We start from the raw sequence: 25,575 nt of genomic DNA, 5'->3' as shown, positions 1-25,575 counted from the left end.
ATGGTCAAATTATTATCAATGAGTACAGGGTAAGACTTTTGTTTTACTGAAAAATATCTGTTTTACCTTGCAAATTAGTTGATTTATCAAATCAGAAGAACTAACAGGTGAAGGGGGGCAGCTACACCAAGTGCAAAATATTAGAGGGGCACAATTAAGAAATGTTATTTGATTGGTCAGTAGTGTAGTACCAGCATTAATTCCCATGCCTGCACTAAATTCCTATACTGCTTCAATGCTTTTTCTCAGGGCTACAGTGTTTGCTTCAGCACTTTGTGTATAGTATAAAATGTAGCAAGTGGTTGATTACAGGAAAAAAAGTAGAAGTGCTTGCTTTGTGCTCCTCTTCAAGTTTGATTTCATGGTTAGACTGATACTCCTCAACTTGGACTAAAGGGGCATCAGATTGTGAAGTGGCTTTGGGTGCCAGATGAACCAGCTATGGTTGGCTAAGTTTAACCCATTATCACTTCTATGTCACTGTTAGACAGAGGCACAGTATACTAACCTCGAAAAAGGGCATAGCAAAATTAATTTAAAATGGGTGGCGAAAGCCAAACACACTCTGGCTAGGCTTCTAAATGCCCTAGGGCAGATAGCCTAGTATGAACCTATGAACCTATGAAAACCATTCAAATTTCTGAAGCCATTTGCCTGGCCATCATGGAGGTAGGGGTTTGCACTTTTTAAAACTGCACCTACACTGGAAAAAGAAAGTAACAAAATGCAGGTGATCACTTTTTTATATTCTAGAGGCACAGAAGTAGAAGCAGTTTACAGTTCACTTTCATTTTCTGAGGGAAAGAAAATTATATGAGTCTGTAATAAGTAAGGTCAATAAACATTTTGTGCCAACAATAAATATTATTAATAAAAGGGCATACTTTCAAACGTGTTCAAGAGAGAGAGAGTGCTATAAGTTTTGACAAGTGCATGTATGAAATGGCTGAAAACTGCAGCATTGAACATGCTAAACATGAGCATCTTAGAGAAAGAATTGCGTTGGGTTGGTTGATACTGAAGTGTCTCAGAATTTATAGCTAGAAGTAAATTTGACTTTGGAAACGGGAATGTAGATTGCTAGAAGGAACAAATCAAGATAAAAATGTTAATATGAATACTTGCAAATGTGTGTGAGACAAAATGCAAAGGAAACAACAAATTCAATAAAGAGCATGATACTAGCCAAAGAGTAAATGTTTGCTTGAGAAGCAGAGTGAATACAAACATGCCAAATATGCAAAGTATAACCATTTTACAGGCTGAAAAAGAACAGTATATTTTATATGGCAGAAGGTGTAAGAAATATAATAAGACAGGACACTTTGCTGCTGTATATAAAAACTAAACTATTGAAAGAAGTAGCTACTGAGAATAAAACTGAAAAAAAATACTCAAGAAGCCTTTTTACTGTGTTCAGTGACTGTTGTTCTAAACAGTGACTCTGACTGGCAAGTCAAACTCCCGATTCATGGCACCCCAGTAGGATTTAATATGCAACTGAACCAACAGAATGGTGTGTTCCCATAGTCTTGGCCATTAAAAATGGCAATGTATGAATATGTGTTGACTTGAAAAGGCTAAAGGATGAAGTTATGAGAGCAAAGTTTATTCCAACAACCCTAGAAGACATTTCACCAACTGGTTGATGCCAGATTGTTCTCTAAATAAGATTTCAAGTGGTTTTCAGCATATACCAATAGAGAAAAAACATCTTTTAATACTCCATTTAGAAGGATTTGTTCCAAGATACTGCCATTTGGTATAACTTTAAAAATATTTTAGCTTAACACGAGTTGTCTGTTGAAAGGGCATGAAGGTGTTGGTATTATCATGGATGATGCACTTGTTCTCAGGCCAGATAAAGAAACGCATGACAGGAAATCGGATGCAGTGCGCCAAACCGACAAAAACTCTGGACTGAAACTAATCAAAGACAAATTAAAGAAATCTGAGATTCAATATTTGAGTCACTACATAGATGGAGGTAGAATCAAACGCACCTCTGCAAGCAAAATAAGAGCAATAGTAGGTGAGCTATATCAGGCCCTAGGCATGACAAATTTAGTGCTGCTCATGGGGAGATGTTGAAGTGCAAGCAAATCCATGTAAAATGCTAATAAATTCACTAGTGCTCACCTACATCTATGTAAAATGCTAATAACTGCACTAGTCCTCACCTACATCCATGCAAAATACTAATAACTGCACTAGTGCTCACCTACATCCATGTAAAATGCTAATAACTGCACTTGTGCTCACCTATATCCATGTAAAATGCTAATAACTACACTAGTGCTCACCTACATCCATGTAAAATGCTAATAACTGCAGTAGTGCTCACCTACATCCATGTAAAATGCTAATAACTGCACTAGTGCTCACCTACATACATGTAAAATGCTAATAACTGCACTAGTGCTCACCTACATCCATGTAAAATGCTAATAACTGCACTAGTGCTCACCTACATCCATGTAAAATGCTAATAACTGCACTAGTGCTCACCTACTTTGATGTCACCAAACCGATGATAGTGAGCACTGATGCCAGTAGCTATGGCCTAGCTGCTGCCTTACTTCAAACTGATGCTAATGCCAACCTATGCTAAACAGAATTCACAGATAGAGAATGAGCATCCTGTGAGTGTATGTGCATGTGAGAAGTTCTCGAGATACCTACTGGGCCAGTCCCACAAGGATCACCAGCTTTATGGTTCTACTTAATATATACATGCATACGTGTGTGTGTGTGTGTGTGTGTGTGTGTGTGTGTGTGTGTGTGTGTGTGTATGTGTGCTCGTGCATGTGTGTGTGTGTTTGTGTGTACAAGCATACCTGTATACTAAATGTTTGCATTCTTGCCTGGATATTTCAACATTCTATGAAGAAGTTAGCAAGAAATTATATTTTATTTCATGTTCTGCCCTCCTCTTTTTTACAAATGACAAACTGCATTACCTTCTTATCACCTCCATTCCAAATCCTCAGGTGTTCCTTCCATACACCAACTTCTTTTATCTTCACTTCATCAGAATGGTCTTTCTCTAAACTTGTTCCAGATTCCGGGAACACTCTTCCTTCCTTCATTAGATCTTGACTTTCTAATTCATCCTTTGGAACAACCTTAGTCTCTCTGTACTTTGACATACTCAGTATGGCTCTACCTGCTGTTTACTATCTCTTCCCAACAATTTAGCACCCCACAACTTACACTTCTGTTAACCACCTCCCTCCTTAACTAAACCCCATTCTCATCACTTAATCATCCTTAATATTTGCATCATTATTTAGCCACCCCCTTTCCTCCTATTGCATTTTACTTTCTGCCCTTTCATTGCCCTTGCTTACCTCTTATGTCTTCCCTTGTAGCCCAGGAATTCGTATCTGTCTATCATCTGTTACTTTCCCAAGGAATTTAACATTTGCCAGGGTAACTGCATTGCTGTCATTACTTTCACACATTTGTAAATACAGCACTGTCTATACTTTAAAAACTCAGCGCACACCTAGCATGTTGTGAACTGATATGGATCTTTAACTCTAAACATTTTATCTAGTATCTGTATGTAGAACTTTATACATGTTGTTCAGTTGACTTTGAAAATCCACTGTACCTCAAACATGTTATATCTTCGCATCTTTGTCTGGACTACAATTTAGCCATCAAAAATGTATTTATGTCATTCTGTTTAGCTGCATTTTTTTAAACTTTTATTGGATTTTTAATTTATAAAATGATCACAACAATATTTACAGTCAGAGATTTGTGAACATAAATGAAAAGATGTCAACTAAACCTCACACACAAAAGAAAATACAACTGTTTACAGGAATGTCCATTAACCATCAAGCAATTTAAGTTATTATACATTACATTAAATCTAAAATGCAGTTTTTTTGCTTGTCAAACAGATCTCTAAGTTTTGTCCATGCGTTATAGCAACAGGTAATCCTGGTTGTTCTTGATTTAACTGTAATGATTTCCAGGTGACAGACTTCAGTTGCAATATTTATAAATTCTTTGAAGGAGGGTATAGATTAGTACTTCTAATTCTGGGTTATAACTTTTCTCGCTATAGATAGGATAGATCACTAAATGTGATATTTTATTTTGTTAACACATATAGGAATAGCAGTGCTAAAAAAGGATTAGTGATTTAGATAAAACAAATTTATCTCCAAAAAACCCTGTAAAAAGAGATTAATGTTATTCCAATAAGGTGTTGACAGTACAGTCAAAAACATGTTGTCAATTTACTTTAAGTTCTTGTTTACATCTCCAACAAACTTATTTCTGCTTGAACATTAATTCAATTTTATGTGGTGTGAAGAAAGATCTATGCAAAAATTTCCAAGTAAAGAGATTCCATCTAGGAGATGAAGTTGTATATTTAGAAGATATTGGAATTAATTGGGCTAAAATAGTTCCAGTAATTGTCATTCCAACTTTTTGTTTCTCTCCTCACAACTCTATATAATTTGGATAAGAGACGCTGTCCCAATGTGTTTTGTTGCATTTAGAATATTAGATATTCAGTTAATATTGCAATATGATCTCTTATCCTTGGTTGCATTCATTTAATTTTCCCTTCTACATGTTGCCTGCAGGATTTTGCATCTAGCCACATGTCATTATTTAAATTATATTTGTTCTTAATATAATCAGCAGAATATAGCTTTTCATCTTTCATAGGATCATAGGAAATTACTAGACTATTGGCCCTGAGGCCCTTACAAGCCTAGCCAAGAATTTAGCCCATGTTCCAACAAGTCAGCATCCTATGCCACTGTCAAGCAGGGACACAGGTGGAATCCCAGGGGCCTATTTTCTGTTCCCCATCCAGTTATCTAGGTTGCACTTAAAAAGGTTTAATGATGTACTCTGCTTTACATGGAGAGGAAGTCTATTCTATAAATGGGGGAGTCTCTGGAACACAAATCTGTCCTGCCAACAAGTTCTACTGTTGTCACAAACTAGGTTGAGGTTGCACATGTGAGTTCCTCGAGTGGAGCTTGACTTCCAGATATGCAGCAATCCCATTAGCGCAGGGTCTGAGATTGCTTTGTATGCCAGACAAAGGTCACCTCTGAGGAGTCTGTAGAAAGCTGAATAGAGAGACAGGGCTTTTAGCCTATCTGTGTAGGGCAGATGTTTGAGGCCCTGGATTCTCTGGGTGAGGAGACTCTGTGGTCTCTCCAGCTGCTGTATGTGCATTGTGGGGTACATGCCGAAAAGGCCATTGTACTCAATAAAGGGTCTTATAAGGGAAGAATACAGGGATGTTATGACCACCTTGTCCCTGGATGAGATACCCTTATTAATGAGGTGGGTCATGTAAAATCTTTCCGTACAAGAGAGGCAGTATGGTGGTCAAAAGTCAGTTTGCTCTCAACCTGGGTGCCCAAGTCCCTCACAACTGATTGCATGCTTAGTGACTTATTATCAATGTGATAATTTGTAGGGATGTCATTCTCCCCAAAGGAGATGATAATGCATTTTTGGCACTCAGTTTGAGGCCATGTTTCTGGCACCAGTTATTTATTTGGGTGAGACCCTCTTGGAGGATGTCCACATCACAATGGGAATTGATGACAGCATCCAGCTTGCAGTCATTTGCAAACTTGGTCAGCCATAGCCAACTAGATTTGGCCTGCACCTCTGAGAAATATATCCTAAACAGCAGAGGCCCCAATACTGATCCCTGGTGTACACAGCTTGTTATGCGTCCACTACTTGAGGTGGCTTCTCCTATTTTGAGCAGATGGGTTCTATCATTGAACCAGTTTGTTACCCATCTAGTAACATATGGATTGATGCCTAGTTGAGAGGGTTTATCTATTATACCTGAGTGGGGAATAGTATCAAAGGCCTTGGCCAGGTCAAGGTAGATGGTGTGCACTCTCTTCCCCTCATCTATGGCCTTGGTGACTGTCTCAAAGAAGTCGACCAAATTTAACAGGCATGACCTACCCTTGACACAACCAAACTGTGTGGGATAAAGTGTCTGGAGGTTGCCAATGTCCTTGTTAATGAGATCCATGATAATCTGCTCCATGGCTTTGCAGATCAGGCTAATTAGGCGGATGGGTCTATAATTTCTTGGATCGGTGGATGCTTCACCTTTGTGCAAAGGGATGAGAGTAGCTGTCCTCCACTCAGCTGGGATGAAGCTGGTAGTCAGGCTTTGGTTGAATAGGGTGCCTAATGGTGCTTCAAGTTCCTGCCTGAGTTAATGTAGGATGCAGCCTGGGATGTTATTGGGTCCAATGGAGGCTGTATCTTTTGCCTATGAGAAGGCAGTGATGACTTGCTCCCTAAAGATAAGGGCAGGAGAACAGGTACTGGGGATGTCCTGTTTTACTGATGGGGGGACAGAGGAGTGAAATTTTCACTGAACCTGTCTGCCAGCAGGTTGGCCATATCTACATGGTTTGTGTATGTGGTGTCCTTCACCACCAGTTCTGAGCAGATCTGGGTGCTTACCTTGAGATTGAGAACATATGTGAAGAAAGCCTTATGATTGTCTTTAGTAGATGTGGCCAGTTTGGAGACAAAGTTTGCTTTGGAGGATTTCAATAGTGTTCTTATTTGCTTGTAAAGGCTAAGGAGAGATTGCTTCCAATTAGGCACTTGCTCCTTCTTGGTCCTGGACAGCAATTTTTTCCTTTTATTATAGAGTTTATTTATTGTAGATGTCCACCAGACAGGTTTACACTTCCTTGAGGAGGAGGATTTTGTCCTGTCAGGTATTCTTGATTCCATGCAGCTATATAAATGCTCATATAGTATAGGGTCAGGGGAGATGATGAATTCAAAAGTGACTGCTTTGTGGTCGGATCTTACCAGGGATGATGACGCTGTAGGGATGCAGCAGTGATGACTTATGTTGGTTAATACCAAGTCCATGATATTTTCACCTCTTCTGGGGATGTCGATCAACTGGTCCAAGGCATTTGCATTGACAAAATCAAGGAATCTAGGGACATTTGTGTTTTGGCATGAGTATGTCTTCCAGTTTGTGGTTGGATAGTTAAAGTCACCTAGGATCAAGGTAAAGGGTTGAATCTTGATAGATTCAAAGAGGTCCAGATAGGTGGAGTGGGCATTTTGAGTCTGAGTTGAAGGCCTGTAGGTAGCTATGATTTGAATAAGAGTCTTGTCAATTGTTAACTGCACCTGGGGTATTTCCTGTGCATCACAGTGTTTGACCAGCCTAGAGGTGTGTATGTCTTCTATATATATTGCAACTCCACCACCTTTTGTTTTGCTCCTCACAGTTTGGGGTCTGAATGCATTATAGGATGAGTAACCTAGTATGGCTGGGGTGATCTCCAGCTTTGATCCAGGTTTCTGTGACTGCACAAATGTCTGCTTCTTTCAGGGTTAAGAATGCTTGCAATGAGTGCAGTTTCATGTTTAGACTCCTAGCATTTAGCAGCATGACCTTTATTTTACGTTTTGATGAAATTTTCATATTGGTAGTTTTGACCTCATGGCAATGCCTAAAAATGGCACTATGGGAGTGGCAAGAGCCTTTGCCAGGAGCCTGAAGCCCAAGGGAGACAGATGCAGACCATCTGTGTCAAAGCACTGAGGCTTGTCAATCATGTCATTTCAGGCTGTCAGGTACTGGACCCCCTTGGAATGACACCAGAAACTAAGTCAATTGTTAAAGTCAATCATTTTCTATTTGTATTGAGGCATCATTCTGGGTGATGGTAGAATGCTGCTTAAGGCTAGGAACATACCTGTCTGGGACACATACTCAGAGAGCTTGATCATGTCTCTCTTCATTTAGTCCAGGGAGGTACATCTCAAGTCATTCGCTCCAACATGGACTATGACAGAGTCATAACAATACCTGTTGAGAGACTTGAGTGCATTGGTGATATGGCAGTTCTATCACCTGACAAACAACTAACTGTGACTTTCTCCTTATTCAGCCTGGTGAGGGGCATATCTGTGTGTCTCACAATGGAGTCTCCTATGACTAATATGTTGGGTTTATGTTTAGGCATTAGTGGCTGTGAGGCACAGATGTGTGGACTGGGTCTATATTAAAATCTCACTTAATCCGCGATCATTCAGAACAATGATTTCTTTCCCTGGGAAAGTAATCACTTGGCCTCAAACCATGAACACACCACTTCAAACAAAACAAAGTGGGCGGCCCCCATACCCCTCAAAGTGGGGGGCTGTGCCACCCACACCTTCCTAACTAAATATAACAACTCTGAGATTGCTCTACAATGGAGAAAATGTCAAACTAAAACAGAAGGCCAAGTGATTTCTTTATCAGGGAAAGAAATCGTTGTTCTGAATGATCGCGGTTTAGTGCATTCGTTTAGTATGTGTTGATGAAGAGGCATTCACTGAAACACCTCTTTGTAATTTTGATATAGACCTGTGTGGACTATGTGCGGAGTGGTGGGCAGTGGAGTTTGTGTGGGTTTATGCCTCTGAGTTCTTTTTTGTTTGGGTATGCTTTTGTTCAGGACCTCCACATATGTGAGGGTGTTTTGTGTAGGTGTGGGTGGTTCTTGAGGTGTGGTGTTCATGTTGCCAAGCTTCTCAGTACCAGATATACTGGTTTGTGTGAGAGAGAGCAATGGCACTAGGTGCTTGATGTAATTGCATCTCTCACAAATGGTGTTCCTAAGTGGTAGTAGTAGAGGGTTGTCCGTGTACATGAGGCAGTTGATACACTGTCTCAGGATGCCCATATCAACCAGACAGGAAGGAGAAAATGTAGGAAATTGTCTGTCTTCATTAATTGAAGCCAATATAGCAGATTTTTTCCTCTTTAAATGTAATCATTGTTTCTAACTTTGAAGTGGAGATATTATTTTGGGTATACACAATAGCAAATATAAGGAAGAGCCATGCTTTATATGCCAGGTTTCTATATATAATTAAAAAAAACTGATTAATATAGTAGAAATGAAATAGGAGTCACTTGTTTGGTGACTTTTTCCTATAAAGTAATCCTTTAATAACCAATGTAGACTATTTTGTATGAGATAATTATTAGAATATCTATTATGTTTAGAGTTTATAAAACTATTTCCTAAAAACTCTTTCAACCTAGCTGTGTAAGTGTTATTAATCCAAATATATGTTGTTTTTATAATTGATGATACTGGATATAACTCTAGATCTGGTAGCCCTACCCCTCATGCTGCCCATTCTCTCATATGATGGTTTAAAGCATTTCTTTGTTTATTGGGGTACTAGAGAAATCTCAACATTAAAGTGTTAAATTCTTTAATACTTCTTGTTGGGGGTAATGTTAGTGATTGTATAATATATAAGACTTTTAGTAAGATAACCACTTGATTATAGATAGCCTCTCTTCCATTGTGAAGAAATTTTTATTCCATTTGTCTATTAGATTTTTTTATATTGTTTATACTGTTAGTATAATTATAATGTATTATATATTAATGTTTTCTGTTATAATTATTCCTAAATAATTCATTTTTCTCTTTGACAATATAGTTAATGAATTTATTTTTGATTCTATTCTTATTTATTTTTATAGGTAGGAGTTTTGTTTTGTCATCATTAAATGTTAAACCAGATTTTCTTTGAAATCCATTGTTAAGAAAACTGCAGATAAAGAATTATCATTGTCATTTAATGTCAGTAGGATGTCATCAGCAAACAGTTGAATTTTAGAGTTTAAATTCTCATTTATGTTAATACCATTTATTACTATATTTGATCTGAAAAAATAGCAAATGGTTCCATAATTAGGGTAAAAAGCAGAAGTGAAAGAGGACATCCTTGTTTGGTTCCTTTTAAAATTTGTATACAATCGGAAGTGAAAGTACCTATTTTAACATATGCAAAATAATCATTATAAAGAAGATTAATAAGATTTGTGAAGTTACTTTTTGAAATTATATTCTTCTAAAACCAGCAAGAGATATTTCCAGTTTACTGAGTCAAAAGCACTATTAATATCAAGACTCATTAATGTTAAATTATCTTTAATTTTATTTGCATAGCCAATTATTGTGATTATTCTTTTAATTTTATCATAAGTATTTCTGTTTAAGATAAAGCCAGTCTGATCTTCATCAGTCATGGGGAGTAGAATATATATTTAACCTATTAGCATGAATTGTCATGAACAATTTATAATCTAGATTTAAAAGTGAAATTGGACTGTATGAAAAATATTCAGTAGGATCCTTGTCAGTTTTCAAAATTGAAGAGATAAGGGTATATTTCCGGGAAGGAGGATATTTAGCTAAGTCTTTGACTATAGAAAAAAACTTGAGTAATATGCCTAGGGCTTCTTTGGGTAACAGATTATTAAGTTCTGATATAATCCCATCATTGCCTGTTATTTTATTAGGTTTCAATTTAGAAATTTGAGTTTGAAGTACAGACATAGACATCGGTTTGTCATTTAATTTTATTTGGTCATCAGATTGAATAAGTAATTTGGTAATTTTGTTTTTGTGGCTAAATTGTGCACAGATTTTGGGTTAATAGAGAAATTAATCATCTTAAACTTTTCAAGGTTGATTTTAGTTTTATAGTTTAAGATGTCCAAGTATTTGTTGTTTAGCTTATTAATCTCTTCTGCATTATAATTTTTATTTGTCTGATTTTCTAATTTAGTAATACAAGTACTAGGAAGAAGCTTACATCATTTAAAAGTTAGTGTCTGATTCTTGATTTACCCTTCCAGTTCTTTCTAGTACTTGTATTACTAGTTTTTGTGGGGTTTTTTGGCTTTTTAGCTGATTTTCTAATTTTACCTTATCAGGTTTTTTCTCGTATTTCATGTAATTCTTTGTCCTATTTTTTTTTATTTGACAACAAATTAGTGACTCTACCAAAAAGATATGCTTTTAGTGCATCACATAAAAAAAGTTTTGAAAAAAAGCAACAGAGAAAGCAAGATCCCATTTAACATAGCGAAACAGTTTGTAAAAAGCAACGGAGAATCTCCGTTGCTTTTTTTAAAGCTGTCTCGCTATGTTAAACTCATTCAACATAGCGAGACAGTATGAAGCAACGGAGATCTTGCGTTGTCCGTTGTTTAAAAAAAGTTATAATAATGGAAAAAGTCCGGGCAACTGGACCTTTTTCCATTACTATAACTGATTTACAACGTGCACGCTGACCAATCAGCGTACACGTTTTTGAATATTAATGGGGGGGGTCATTGTATTATGGAAGATATCCTACACTGGATATCCATAACAATTCTACAAGAAATAATGCTACTAGTTGATGTAAATGTCAGTTATTTGGACATAAACTTTAACTCCCCTACATTGAGCATGCACTTAATTCATTTCACACACGTAAATAATAGCCCCACATATTACAAGGCATAAAATTCCCATCAGACTTCATCTTAGTATCAGATGCTAGAAAATTCACCACCTCAGATGTAATGTCTGACTTTCTCTGATACTCTACCAATCTATATAACCAGATATCTCACACATCCAGTTAAGCAGCATGTTTATAAAACAACATGCAACCTTTCTAAGTTTAACACAGAAACGTTCCTTACTAATCTATTATCCATTAACTGGGACTTCCTAAAAATCCTCCCCTTAAATAATGCTGTAAATGAATAAGTAGCCTTGCACCTCCTAGAGGGAAAAGACTAGCAAGAAATAATGCAATCTGGCTAATCAAAAATAATAGAATGCTAATGCAGGATAGAGAAAAAAACATGAACAGGATGGCAAAAATATAAAACACCACAATATCTTGAAATCTTCAGAATGCTTTACAATTGTACTAAAAAGAAAATTAATGAAGATAAAAAACTGTACTATAATAACTTTCAGAATAACAGCAAACACAACCCTAAAAAATTCTGGACAGCCATTAAAGAAACCTTGCATCTTGGCCATAAATGCGACCCTAACTCTTCTCCCAAAGACTCATCACTTGAAACCACAATACATTTCAACTCTTATTTCACAGATAGGATAGCATCTCTAACCAAGGATTACCCAGCATCTAATCCTAACTCAGCCTAGCAGCCACATATCGCCATACCCACTTTAACCTTCAAATCTGAGTCCACATCCTGTATAAATCTAATCTTAAACAAACTCAAACCATGCTTTGTTTCAACTAATGACCTTCCAAGTGAATACCTTAAAATAGCGGTCAATAACATTGCCTACCCTGTCTCAATCCGTATAAGTAGGCCAGTCCAAGAATCCCATATTCCCTCTCTCTCTGGAAAAAGTCACACATTATCCCTCTGCACAAAGCAGAAAATTTAACAGACATTACTAACTTTAGACCTATAGCAATCTTACCCCCCCTCCAAAATATTTGAAAAATATATTCAAAAACAATTGCTAAATTATCTCCTGCAGGAAGAACTCCTATACCCCAGACAACATGGCTTCCATCCTTCCCATACTGCTAACACTGCACTTCTAACCTGCATAGATACTGTCACTAAACCTAGAGATAAAGACAAAATAGTATTATCCTTATTTCTAGACTTGTCTAAAGCCTTCAACACAGTTTGTCACAGCAAACGTCTACTTCAGATGTCCTGAATAGGTCTCTCTCAGCCCACCCTTCTATGGTTCAAAAGCAACCTGTCTAATAGGTACCAGTCATACTTCTCAAACTCTTAGTGCTAGAAATCTGGGCAACGCTTGACAAAAAGGGGGGACAAAGGCCCAAAAATAGGGGAAGATTGTAAATATTGCTTTTATAAACTTCAAAAGTTGCTAGAATGACATGATTTGTGTTAGCATGCATTTTTCTGAAGGATTTGAAGTTTAAAACTCAAATGTATATCATTATTTAGTGACATCAATTAACAGATCATCACATAGATTTGCCAGAAATTCTAAACTTCTTGATCTCTCTCTCTCTTAAAACCCTACAACTCTCTTTTTGCATGGTTTCGCGCACTGAGCAGCATCGGGCAGCGCCGCCTAAACAGGTTTAAACTATTCCAGGCTCCACAAAGTCTGCTCTTCACTTTTTCCCTTAGAACTGTTCAAACTCTCAAAGTAATCCCTCTATTCTCTTTCTAAAGCCCTGCACTTGCTCAGCTCTTATAAGGAAACACTAACTAACTAAAGCACTACACCCTCCTTGACTTCTCATAAGTATTAGACTCCCGATTGGTCCTTCCTGATCAAGTGAAAATCAGTTCCCTTCCCTAATCTGATCAGTAAAAAAAAACAGTTCCCTATACTAATCTGGTATGTCCAAGGGTCAGTTTCAAGGTTACTCTCCAGTCCAGCTGGTGAACCTGGGAATTTTGAGGCAATGTTACAATTGCCTTATGTACACAGACAACCCTCTCCTCCTTCCAACAAACTCTAATACATGTGAGAGATGCAGTTACACAGCCAAACTGGAGGCAGAGCTCTCTCAACCCAAGACTGGCACAGTTAGTCAGGAGGAAAAGGTAACCACCCACACCACAAATCCAGTCTCACACAGACCTATTGCATCTGCATACCCAACACATAAACACACAAAAACATACTCGGAGGCTCTAAGTAAAAATCTGCCTAAACAGCAAAGACCTCCTAAGCAGATATCCAAGCAACAGCCACCACTCAACAATACCCACAAATCACATATCTCACAAAATCAGTGTGCCTCACAGTCACAGCCCATAAGGCCAAACAACACACCAAATACACTTGTTAAAGGGGACTCTATTGTCCGGCACACTGACGTCCCACTCACCAGACTGAACAAGGAGAAGGTCACTGTAAGCTGCCTGTCGGGTGCCAGGATCCACCACATAACGCAAGCACTCAGGTCACTCCAAAGCAAGTACAAGTATGACTCCATCATTGTCCATGCTAGTGTGAATGACCTGAGACGTACCTCCCTGGACTACATGAAAAGAGACATAGAGGAGCTCTCTGACCATGTAGCCCAGGCTGGTATGTCCCTGACCTTGAGTAGCATCTTGCCCTCACCAAGAATGATGCCACAGTATAAAGACAAAATGATCAGTTTCAAAAATTGGTGAAAGTATTGGTGTCATTCAAAGGGGATCCAGTGTCTTTCAGCCTGGGATGACATGCTCGACAAGCCACGGTGCTTCGCTAGGGATGGCTTGCACCTGTCACTCTTAGGCTTTTGTATACTGGCCAAGGCTCTTGCCACCCCCATAGTGCCTTTTTTAGGCAAGGCTCAAAGGACAAACCCACCTCCATAGACAACCCAAAGATAAAAAAACTAAACGTAATGCTACTCAATGCCAGAAGTCTAAACCTCAAGATGCATGCACTCAAGACTCTCCTCAGTATGGAGAAAATCGATGTCTGTGCAGTAACAGAAACCTGGTTCAAGGCTCCTGAGAGCACCCCAGCACTACCAGGTTATAACTCATACTATGCGTTTCGGCCCCAAAACTCGGACCGAAGCTCAAAAGGAGGGGGAGTATCTATATTCATCAAAGATACCTACACCTCCAGGTTAGTGGCACTGCACGAAGCATCGGAAACCATCCATGTGCAACTAATAGCGGGCAAAACTGCCTTTCAGTTTGTAGCCTGCTACAGAACACCCTCCCTATTACAGGAACCCCACTTGGCATTCCCAAGAACACTGGAGAATATGAAGGTCTCTCCAAACACTAGGTTATTGGGTGACTTCAACTACCCAAACATTGACTGGGAAAACTACTCAAGCCCAAACACCCTCGCCCAACGGTTCCTTGAATTTATAAACTCTAACGCAATGGAACAACTGGTCACCACTCCCACAAGAGGGAACAACATATTGGACCTGGTCATCACCAACATGGGGACTCTATGTTCCACACCAGAGGTAAACCCCTCATTGGTAAGATCAGACCATAAACAAATTTCCCTGGACATCCATATCCTGTCCCCACCCCCAGCCAAATCACTGTAAAGAATTTCTCCAAAGCCAACTTTGCACATCTCAAGACTGAAGTGGAATCCTTCAAAGCCCCTGGGCCAGAGGATAATACAGCCCAATTCGCAGAATCCTTTACAAATGCATTCTATGAGCAGCTGCAGGAATGCATGGATCATGCTATCCCAAATAAAACCAAGACTCACTCCTCCAAAAACAGGAGACTGGTCTGGTGCACCCCGGCCATAAATAAGCTATACAACAGAAGGAGGAAGCTACTACATGACAGAGCAAAATCCCAAAAAGGGAAGGCATCTCTGATCAGTATTAGCAAGAAACTTCGATCCCTCATAAAATCATCAAAGGCCAGTTTTGAAGGAAAAATTGCCCTAGACACTAAAGATAATCACAAGGCCTTCTTTAGTTATGTCAGAAACATGGGCGGAAACTCCCAGATATGCTCTGAATTGTTGCATAATGGTACAAAATATACCGAACCTACAGACATAGCCAACATCCTGGCAGACAGATTCAGTGCAAACTCCCCCCCCTTCCCCCCAAAGGAGCAAACGCCTATCCCAACTGAATGTAACCTCTCTGTAATCACAGATGCACAGGTGAATGCTGCCCTCTCCAAAGCAAAAAACACAGCATCTATGGGACCGGACGGTGTCCCAGGCTGTGTCTTACACGAGCTCCAAGAAGAACTGAACCCTCACATTAAGTCACTGTTCAAACTTAGTCTTACTACAGGATATGTACCCAAAGAATGGCGTACAGCTACAGTGGTCCCACTCCACAAAGGTGGTGCCACAATGGACCCCGGAAACTATCTCCCCATAAGCCTGACTAGTCTGGTCTGTAAAGCTATGGAGCATATTATCATGGAACTCATAAACAAAGACATTGGGAGCCTCCAGACACTGGACCCTACCCAATTTGGCTTTGTTAAGGGCAGATCTTGCCTCTTAAACCTAGTTGATTTCTTTGAAACAGTTACCAAAGCCATAGATAAGGGCAAGGTAGTCCACACAGCCTACCTGGACCTCGCAAAAGCCTTTGACACAATACCCCACTCGGGCATCATAAATAAGCTTACCAGCTTAAATATCAACCCCTATATCACAAGGTGGGTTGCAAACTGGCTCAGAGATAGAACACACATGTTCAGAATCGCAGGTGCCATGTCCGAATCCAAACCAGTTAAAAGTGGCGTCCCACAGGGCTCAGTTCTGGGACATCTCTTGTTCGGTATATACTTCTCTGAGGTGCAGGCTAACACGGGGGGATTATGGCTGACAAAGTTCACAGATGACTGCAAACTGGGAGCCACAATCAAATCTCCAGCTGACACAAGCATCCTCCAAAAGGGTCTCACAGAGACGGATGCTTGGTGCCAGAGCCATGGCCTCAAGCTAAATGCTAAAAAGTGCATAGTCATCCCCTTTGGGAAAAACAAGGTGCCCACAAATTACCACATAGGTGGTAATCCATTAAGTACGGAAGAAATAATTAGAGATTTGGGGACCAACGTAGATAGTAATCTCTCCTTTGATAATCACATTGCCAAAGTGGTTAGAAAGACCTTCTATATAGCCCACCTTATCACGAAAGGGTTGCATCTAGATCAAGAGAGGTCATTGTGCCCCTCTACTCGTCACTCATCAGGCCCATAATTGAATACAATGCCCCTTTTGGGATGTACCTTACCCGACACCTGCAGCAACTGGAGAGACCCCAAAAGTACCTCACCAAGAGGATCATGGGCTACAAACAGATGTCCTATGCAGCTCGACTAAAGAAACTCCAGCTCTACTCAGTTGCTTACTGCCTACTCAGAGGCGATCTACGCCTGACGTACAAAGCCATGTCAAACCCAGAATTAATGGACATGCTCCACCTCAAAAAATAAAAGTCCCTTAGAGCTACACGCTCCAGGGACCTAAACCTCAGTACAAAAATAAATAGGACATGCTGGAGGGACAGATTCATTTCCCAGAGGCTCCCCTCACTCTGGAATAGAATCCCAATTCATGTTAGACATAGCCCCTCGCTGACCCTCTTCAAGCGAAATTTGGACGTGTGGATGGGAGATTGCAAATTCACCCCTGGGATCTCTCCTGTGTCCCTGCTAGACAGAGACACAGTAAACTAATCTTAAAAGGGTACCTTCTGTGACCTACTTTACAGAGGCACAGTAGGCTAATCTAATAGGGAAGCGGAAGCCAAATACACTCTGGCTAGGCTTATAAATGCCCTAGGGCAGATAGCCTAGTACCTACCTATGAACCTAAACCTTGTCAACGCAATAAACAAAACATGCTGGAGGGATAGGTTCCTGACCCAGAGACTCCCAGACTCTAGAATAGACTGCCCATACATGTCAAGCAGAGTGCCTCTTTGGCCCTCTTCAAAAGGAACCTTGACGATTGGATGGGAGAAATGAAATTCACCCCGGGGATCATGTCAGTCACCCTGCTAGACAGGGGTCCAGGGAAGTAAATAGTTTGGGAAGAAATAGCCAGGGAATTGTTATGGCTAGGCTTGTATAGGTCCTAGAGCCAATAGCCTAGTAACAACCTATGAACCTATGAACCTATGAGGAACAGACCAAAAATATGAGGCAAAAATATGGAGATTCTGTGAAAATCTGGATAGTTGAGATGTATGTTATCAGTCAGCAAAATGGCATGCCAGCCTCTCTCAATACCTCCCAGTCACCACTGGTATACCACAAGGCTCTATCACTTGTCCCCTGCTCTTTAACATTTTCACCAACACTCTCCACACATCCACACAACTGGCCTTCCTAATACAGTATGCTGATGACATCACACTCATTTGCACATCTGACAATGCAGCACACCTCCTAAAAAATTCTCAAGAATCTTTAAGAGCAACTGAAACATGGTTTTGTAACTCATAACTCATGCTAACCCCTAAGGAAAAAAAACAATCTACTACTTTTTCTCCAAATCCCACTCCCATGAAAAAACACAATTTAAATTCCTCTGTCTTTATAATACAACCATTGAAAGTCACTTCTCATAGCACATTATTAAGGATGATTGTGGATGATGATCTTAAATTTGACATGACTATACAAAATTACAAAAGAAAAACACATCAAAACTAAGGATGCTTTATAGAGCTAAAAACATATTCACCAACACAACTAGAGCTACAATTGCCACTACTTATCTCCTCCACAGACTTTTTTATGGTGTTCCCATTGTTACTAACCTTCAGGCATCACAAAAATTAAAACCTAAACAATGCTATAATGAAGTTGCTACATTTGCAGCCAATACTCCCTTCAGAACCCACCAATGAATAGCACTAAAAGCATATTGGTTAGAACTACCCCTTCAGCTGATGTATACACAGCTTCTTACCACATTTAAAATTATCCAGAATCCATCTGATTGTCCAGCACTAAAGACCATTGTATACAACTATGCACCAAAAGCATATTGGTTAGAACTATCCCGTCAGCTGACATATACACAGCTTCTTACCACATTTAAAATTATCCAGAATCCATCTGATTGTCCAGCACTAAATACCATTCTACACAACTATGCACTAAAAGCATATTGGTTAGAACTACCCCTTCAGCTGACATATACACAGCTTCTTACCACATTTAAAATTATTCAGAATCTGATTGTGCAGCACTAAATGCCATTCTACACAACTATTCATCTAGTCGAGTATTACAATCCAATGAGCCAAACTCCTATCTATCTACAAACCTATCAAATATGTTGAGCATTGTTTGTACTTGTACTGTGTTGCTTAAGGCTTGGAACTCCTTACCTCTATCTATCAGGTCAATACTCTCCCTGCCATCCTTCAAAATCATTCTGAAGGACCTCCTAGCCAAAAGCTGTCTCTGTTCTTGCTCAACATCAGGATAAACTATATCCCTAAATGTGGACAAATACCTGTTCATACCTTATATCTCCTTATCCTCCCTTCTGCACTCACTTCTTTACTTCTATCAATTTCCCTCCCCTGGCTTTCACTCTAAATATAACAATAGCCTGATTTTTCTAACTTTGTATTGTAATTTCTGTTTAAATTACACAAACTTACCTTTAATTTCTCTTTAAACTGGCTACAATTTTTCCAACACTTAAATCACTGTCATATAACTTGTATCTATTCTTAACCAAAGTTTTCATATTATGTCTAATTTGGTTTAATAATTTAAACTGTATTTGCTTTTGTACTATTTTTAAAGACTGTAAAATTATTGTTCTTAAAATGTGTTATAATACTTTGGAGCTTTTCACCCCAGGTCTCCACTGAAAATGGGCTCCTACCCTGTCGGACTTGCCCAGTAATCAAATGTCAATAAATAAATAAATATTACCTGTACCAAATGTGGCAATACTAGACTAAACAGGGTCCTTGGATCAATTCAGATATGTGGTGTCCAAGTGCATAATTAAATAAACAGCTAAAAAATTGAGATATTAATACACATATCCATGTTACTATCTGTGTGTTCCTTTCACAGTGTATAGCTGCCTTCAGAACTTGTATAAATACTGTATATTTCCAGCTGGTATTAGAGTATATCCATCTGTCATCAGTCTTATCCATTATGACCTTGCAGTATATGCATAGCATTCAGTTTTTTAAATAATTGATGGAAATGTAATTGAATATAATGTCCCCTTATTATTTTTGATATATAACAGATAATATAAAAACATTTTGCTTAAAGTGAGATCTTAACTTTGAGAATATGAGGAACTGTGCCATCATAGCCCTGCTACTTAATATTTACCAGCTCTTCAGAGTGCTGTACCTCAGAGTAAGGGCAATGCTCCAAAATACTATAACAAACTTCGATTTAGTATATACCCACCTCATTCTTATTTGTAGTTCCACTATTCAAACAATCAACTTTTTGATCCTTGTAGTTTCCATGGCTAAGCTTAAAAATCTTCCTTACTTTGATGTGCTCAAACAGTATTACATAATAGCACGACTTCTGACTGGGAATGGAAACACTTGTACTGCAGACATATGTCCTGCTGCACTTCATATAACACTTACTTGACCATGCTTGAATTCACTCTAGACTACATTAGTTACTTATTTGACAATATCCTTTGAAACTTGTTGTAGGTGTTTTCACAGATAATAGTAAGAACAAAGGGAAATGCCTTAATACTTCTAGTGAACCACAGCGGCAAATCCTAAGATATCCAATGGCGTTCATACTCTTCCTTAACTGATAATCCATCCAGCTTTGTTCTAAATTACTATTTTGTTGCTTTTGGATGACAAATGTCGCAGCCTTGTCCAGGAGATGATAGAAATGAAAGAGAAAATGTTACAGAGGTATCAGTGCTCAGTTCATTAGCATTGACAGTGAAGCATTTGGAAAATGATCCTAATTCTATCTGTAAGGAAGAAATTATGTACAATGTTTGTCATTCATTTTAAGATATCATTAAGGAGGAAAGAAGCATATCAATTGGTTCACAGGTTGTGGCAGTGAGCATAATGTATATACCAGACTAAATTACTACCTGCTCCTCAAAATCTAACAATAAATGCATCACAAATTTCAGTTTTAGGACATTTATTCTTTAATGTCCTTATAAATAAAATGCATACAACCTCCCACCCAGCAAATGTAGTCAAATATGTAGACAAATCAAGATTCATTTGAAAAGACCCTTCCATCAAACCACATAAGACATCATGATGTAAAGCATGACTTTAAAAACAGAAAACTAGCTACAACAATATAAACTGCTCTTACATCCTCATACAACTAAACTAAGGTTATTTATGTTTGCAGGCAAACTATAATGACTATACAGTGCTAACAACTAATGATAGTAAAATCAAGTAGGTACAAATGAGAAATTACTGGAAATAATAATCGACTGAGCTTGTGGAATCCTTTCTGCCCCTCTGTTCTTCATCAGATTTTATTAACTTACATACCTGTGAGATAGCTAAACTAGAATAAAGTTATAATAAAATTGCATAATTTGCAAATAACCACATCAACAGAACACATCACTGTCTAATACTAACGTTCCCTAAATGACTAGAGCTAAGTAATCTTCTAGAATAAGTTAAAACTGCCCACAATATTGTGTAGAGCACTAAAACATGTCCTGCCTCCAGACAGTTATTAAACTGGTGTACACCCCATATGCAGTTGTGTTCACTAAACTATTTAATAATCCACGCACTGTGGCATTTTATATTTGTCATCAATCTATGTAAGTCTCTCTCTCTCTCTCTCTCTCTCTATATATATATATATATATATATATATATAAAACATTATATGTATATATTTAACTTGGTCTAATAGCATTTATGTCAATGTGCTTGATGTCGACACAAATTGGTCAGCATTATGCACATCGACATTCTACTGCACATGTGCCAAGCATTAATCTTGGTGCCTGAAAAAATTTAAAGAAAAATAAAATCAAAGAAAACATTGTTATTTGCAGGAGGGCAATTCCTCCACCCCCCATGCTAATTATATATTCTAACCCTGAGACTGCACAATTCCTGGGAAAAGGGAATATTCCCCTACTCAGGAATTGTCACTCTCATAGACCTGTGGACCATATGTTTAGATGACCAAATTGTGTCAACTAAACAGATGCTGACCAAAGTACTGTTCAACAAAGGTAGCTGTACCTAGTTTATATATATATATATATATATATATATATATATATATATATATATATATATATATATGTGTGTGTGTGTGTGTGTGTGTGTGTGTGTGTGTGCATGGATCCCCTTCAAAGGATTGAAATTTCAGAACATTGAACCTCTGATCATTGAAAACCAGAGGATCGAAGTTTTGAAATATCAAACCTTGTGAATGGAGATCACTGTACAGTGTTGAACGGGAACTTTGCCATTCTGTTCACTGTAGTGCGATCTTGGAGTTGGTATATTTAGGTAGCAGGGGGTGTGGGTGTGCAGTGGGGCTTGCCTCCTCAAAAACGTGAAATAAGAAGTTTTCACGTTTTAGATTTTTTCATAGTTTCGATATTTCAGAACTTCAGTCCTCTGGTCTTCGATGATCAGAGGTTCGATGTTCGGAATTTTGATCCTATGAAGTAGACCTCTATATATATATATATATATATATATATATATATATATATATATATATATATATATAGATGTATATATACATATACATAGAGACAGAAACAGTTAGATGTTATATAGACAGACAGAGACAGAGAGAAGGCTATAGCTATATAAATATATTTAATGTGTGCAGCTAACAGAGCCTGAATGTTTGTACGAATGTGCATATTATGCAGCTTAATTTTGGGCTTCCTTTGAAAAGGAACTTTGCCTAGCTAAACTTTCTTTTCTTGGTAAACAAATGCAAACAAAGAAATTAACGAGGGGGGGGTTCAGATAGCAAGATCCCTGGTTCACTACATCAGAAAAGAGAAGACAGTTTCCTTCAGGAAGTACCCAGGTGATTGTTACCAGTGTATTTAGTATTTTCAGTTTACTCAGTATAAGTCTATATTTGCTGGTGGCACATAATGCCTGAAAATCTTGTGGTTAGTGTCAAAACAGGAAAACTGTTTCAAAGTTGCCATGTCATCCCAATAAGATGAAAGGGAGATGATAAAAGGGAGAAGAGACAGATGCAGAGTAGCAGTATCATTTGTTCAAGGTAAAGTATTGGATGACTTAAATGCAGAAAGCCATTAGTGCAGATAGGTACATAGCTACTTTGTAATAAAGAAGTTAAAGATCCATCATGCTAAATCTACTTCTACGTTCAGTAGTATTTCTGTTATAGATGATTGAACAAGCTGGTGAAGATGTAAGTGAAAACAAATTATGTCCACATGTTGTGCCTCCAAAACTAGTTTCCTTTCATCATACCTTCCTAAGCAGATATATTAAGCCACTTGTTAAAGCTCTTATTCCATTACCCCTTAGAGACAGACTAATGATGGCCTGCTTCTAATCATTGTTCACAGTAAGGTGTTAAGCAGATTAGATTCTGACATGTACAAACCAAAAGATTTTAGAAGGCCTTTAATGGTACATTTAAACCTTCTTTGAGACAAATTAATTAAATGGCAGAGTTTTTTTAAGTTAACAAAACTTTAATCCATCAATCAACTGCCAGACACTCCTGTAATACTTTCTGTCTAAGGTTTCAGAAATGTCAGCTTAGTACAGCTGTTATTCCATCCAAGACTGCAGTGTTAGTGACTCAGTGGTAGCACACATCGCTTTGGTGGTGTAAGATAAAGCTGTGGGTTCTATTTCCACAACAAGTACTTAGATTAATATTCCAATGTGACACTGCATTGCAGCATAGGTTGAGTGCTGGTCTCCTGAGTGTATCTTCTTTAGATGAGATGGTAAACTGAGTTGGTCATAACTATTGTGGATGTAAACAGCCCCATGCCACTTTTTGAAAAAAGAGTAGAGGTTGCTTTATTTGCATCTTTCACATTATTTATATAACTTCTATTACTTACATTATATAGAAATATTCACATTATGGGCAGCCACAGTGGTGCAGTGATTAACGTTGCCACCTCACAGCAAAAGGTATTCCAGTTTGATCCTCGGCTGGGGTGCCTTCTGTGCAGAGTCTGCATGTCCTCCCTGTGGTTGTGTGGGTTTCCTCCCACATTCCAAAGACATGCTGTAGATGGATTGGACACTCTAAATTGGCCCTAGGTGTGAGTGTATGCATGTGTGTGCCTTCTGTGGAAGGTTGTGCACTAGGCTGGCAACTCAACACTGTAAAACTCCACTGCCAATCATGAGCGGACAAGTGATCCATTGTGGTGACCCCCTAACTGGGAAAAGCCAAAAGAAGAAGATGAAATATTCACATTATCTAGTTTGTTTTGAAGATTACACATCATATATACCATTTACATAGTCACATTCTTCTTTCTTCATTTAAAATACTTTTAATTTTGAAATATCAAACAAAAATTACACAAAATAACCATAATACAATTTTCCAATAAAAACTCATGCACCCCAATTCTTTCTTCATAACCACCCATTTATTTCATTCAAGCATATCTTCATCCTGCATATTCTTTATATAATAAACGTACACATCTCCTTTTAAATCATAACTATATAGCCATAACAAAATGTAATCACATATCTCAATTTCACTTTTGATTGCCTTTTTACACTTTCTAAATAGTACCATCTTCATATTTTTTAATCACTCCACTTGTATTCATTTTTTAAAAATTGGGGAAATGTTGTGCAGTTTCTTCTGTATTACATTTTTTTTACTTTTTCTCTCTTTCAATACCTTATTTTTTCATATTGCATGTTACAGATAACTTATTCAGCAAAAACCTGCAAAGAAACAAACAAAAAAAAAATTGCTACATAAAACGTACAGATCTTTCCTTCTGTTATACATAACTTCGTAGCATCTTCCCTCAGCTCTTATATAGTAAATAAAAATTATGTATTATATTTCTGTGCCGTTCCTTTCTTTTAATATGACATTTTTCATAATTTTGTTTTATACATGTATTCTCTTTTTATTTTTTTCCTTGTTGGATAGCATCTCACATTTATAAAACTAACACCATATTTTTCTGTTTCATGAACGTTTTAATAATGCAGAACAAATGCACAGATACCAGGTATACAATATGAATTTTCAAATGTTACCCTCCTTCTGTATATTACAAAGTATACCCCTTCTCATAAGATTTAATCTTGTAGCCCAAATAACACTGAAAAAATATACATTATTTCTTTTTCCATATAACTTGGAAACATGCATACAATCTACCTAAGTATGCTAATTTACTCAACACACAGGTATTTATCATACATGTGAATATATGCTTATATATATATATATATATATATATATATATATATATATATATATATATGGAGCTACCTGACTACATCGAAAGTGCAGAAGAGCGAAAACGACTTCACCGACGCCAGAAGATCGACAAGTCAGAAGACCGACGGAGGAAAACACCGATGCTGAGAACACTGAGATGGGGAAAGGATGTGTAAGTATGCGGTAGTGACGGACGTTAGGGTGCGAGTAAGGTAAGTGTGCAATGTTGACGGTCTGTAGGGGTAGGGGTGGGAAAAGTGAGTTAGGGTTAGGGCACGGGTTAGGTAAGGGTGCAGTAGTGATTTTTTTTGGGTTAGGGGTGGGTTAGGTGAGTTAGGGTTAGGGCGCGGGTTAGGTGAGTGTGCGATAGTGACGGACCTTAGGGTTAGGGTTGTAGATAGTTGTGTATGTAAGGGTTAGTGTTGGTTTGTAAGGATTGTGGTGTGCTTGTGTTGTGCGTGTGGTTTTTGGACAGGGGATTTGTTTTGTTTGTTGATTGTTGTTGTTATGATGTGTCGAGTGTATGAGGTGTCGTGTTTGTGAACTGTCAATTATGTGGTGTCGGTGAAGTCGTTTTTGCTCTTCTGAACTGTCGATGTAGTCAGGTAGATCCATATATATATATATATATATATATATATATATATATATATATATATATGTGTGTGTGTGTGTGTGTGTGTGTGTGTGTGTGTGTGTGTATGTAAACCTATCCACCATCCAGCAATTTTCTTCCTTCTTCCAATTTTTCTTTCCATTGTCCTATTATTCTATCATATCCACCAAATCATATACATAGTATATTTATTTCTTTTATAATGCAT

The sequence above is a fragment of the Protopterus annectens genome, chromosome 5.part1 (assembly GCF_019279795.1).
Source record: "Protopterus annectens isolate FY-2018-M chromosome 5.part1, PAN1.0, whole genome shotgun sequence".
Classification (NCBI taxonomy): Eukaryota; Metazoa; Chordata; order Ceratodontiformes; family Protopteridae; genus Protopterus; species Protopterus annectens.
The sequence above is the reverse complement of the archived record's forward strand: the minus strand, read 5'-3'. Positions refer to the sequence as shown.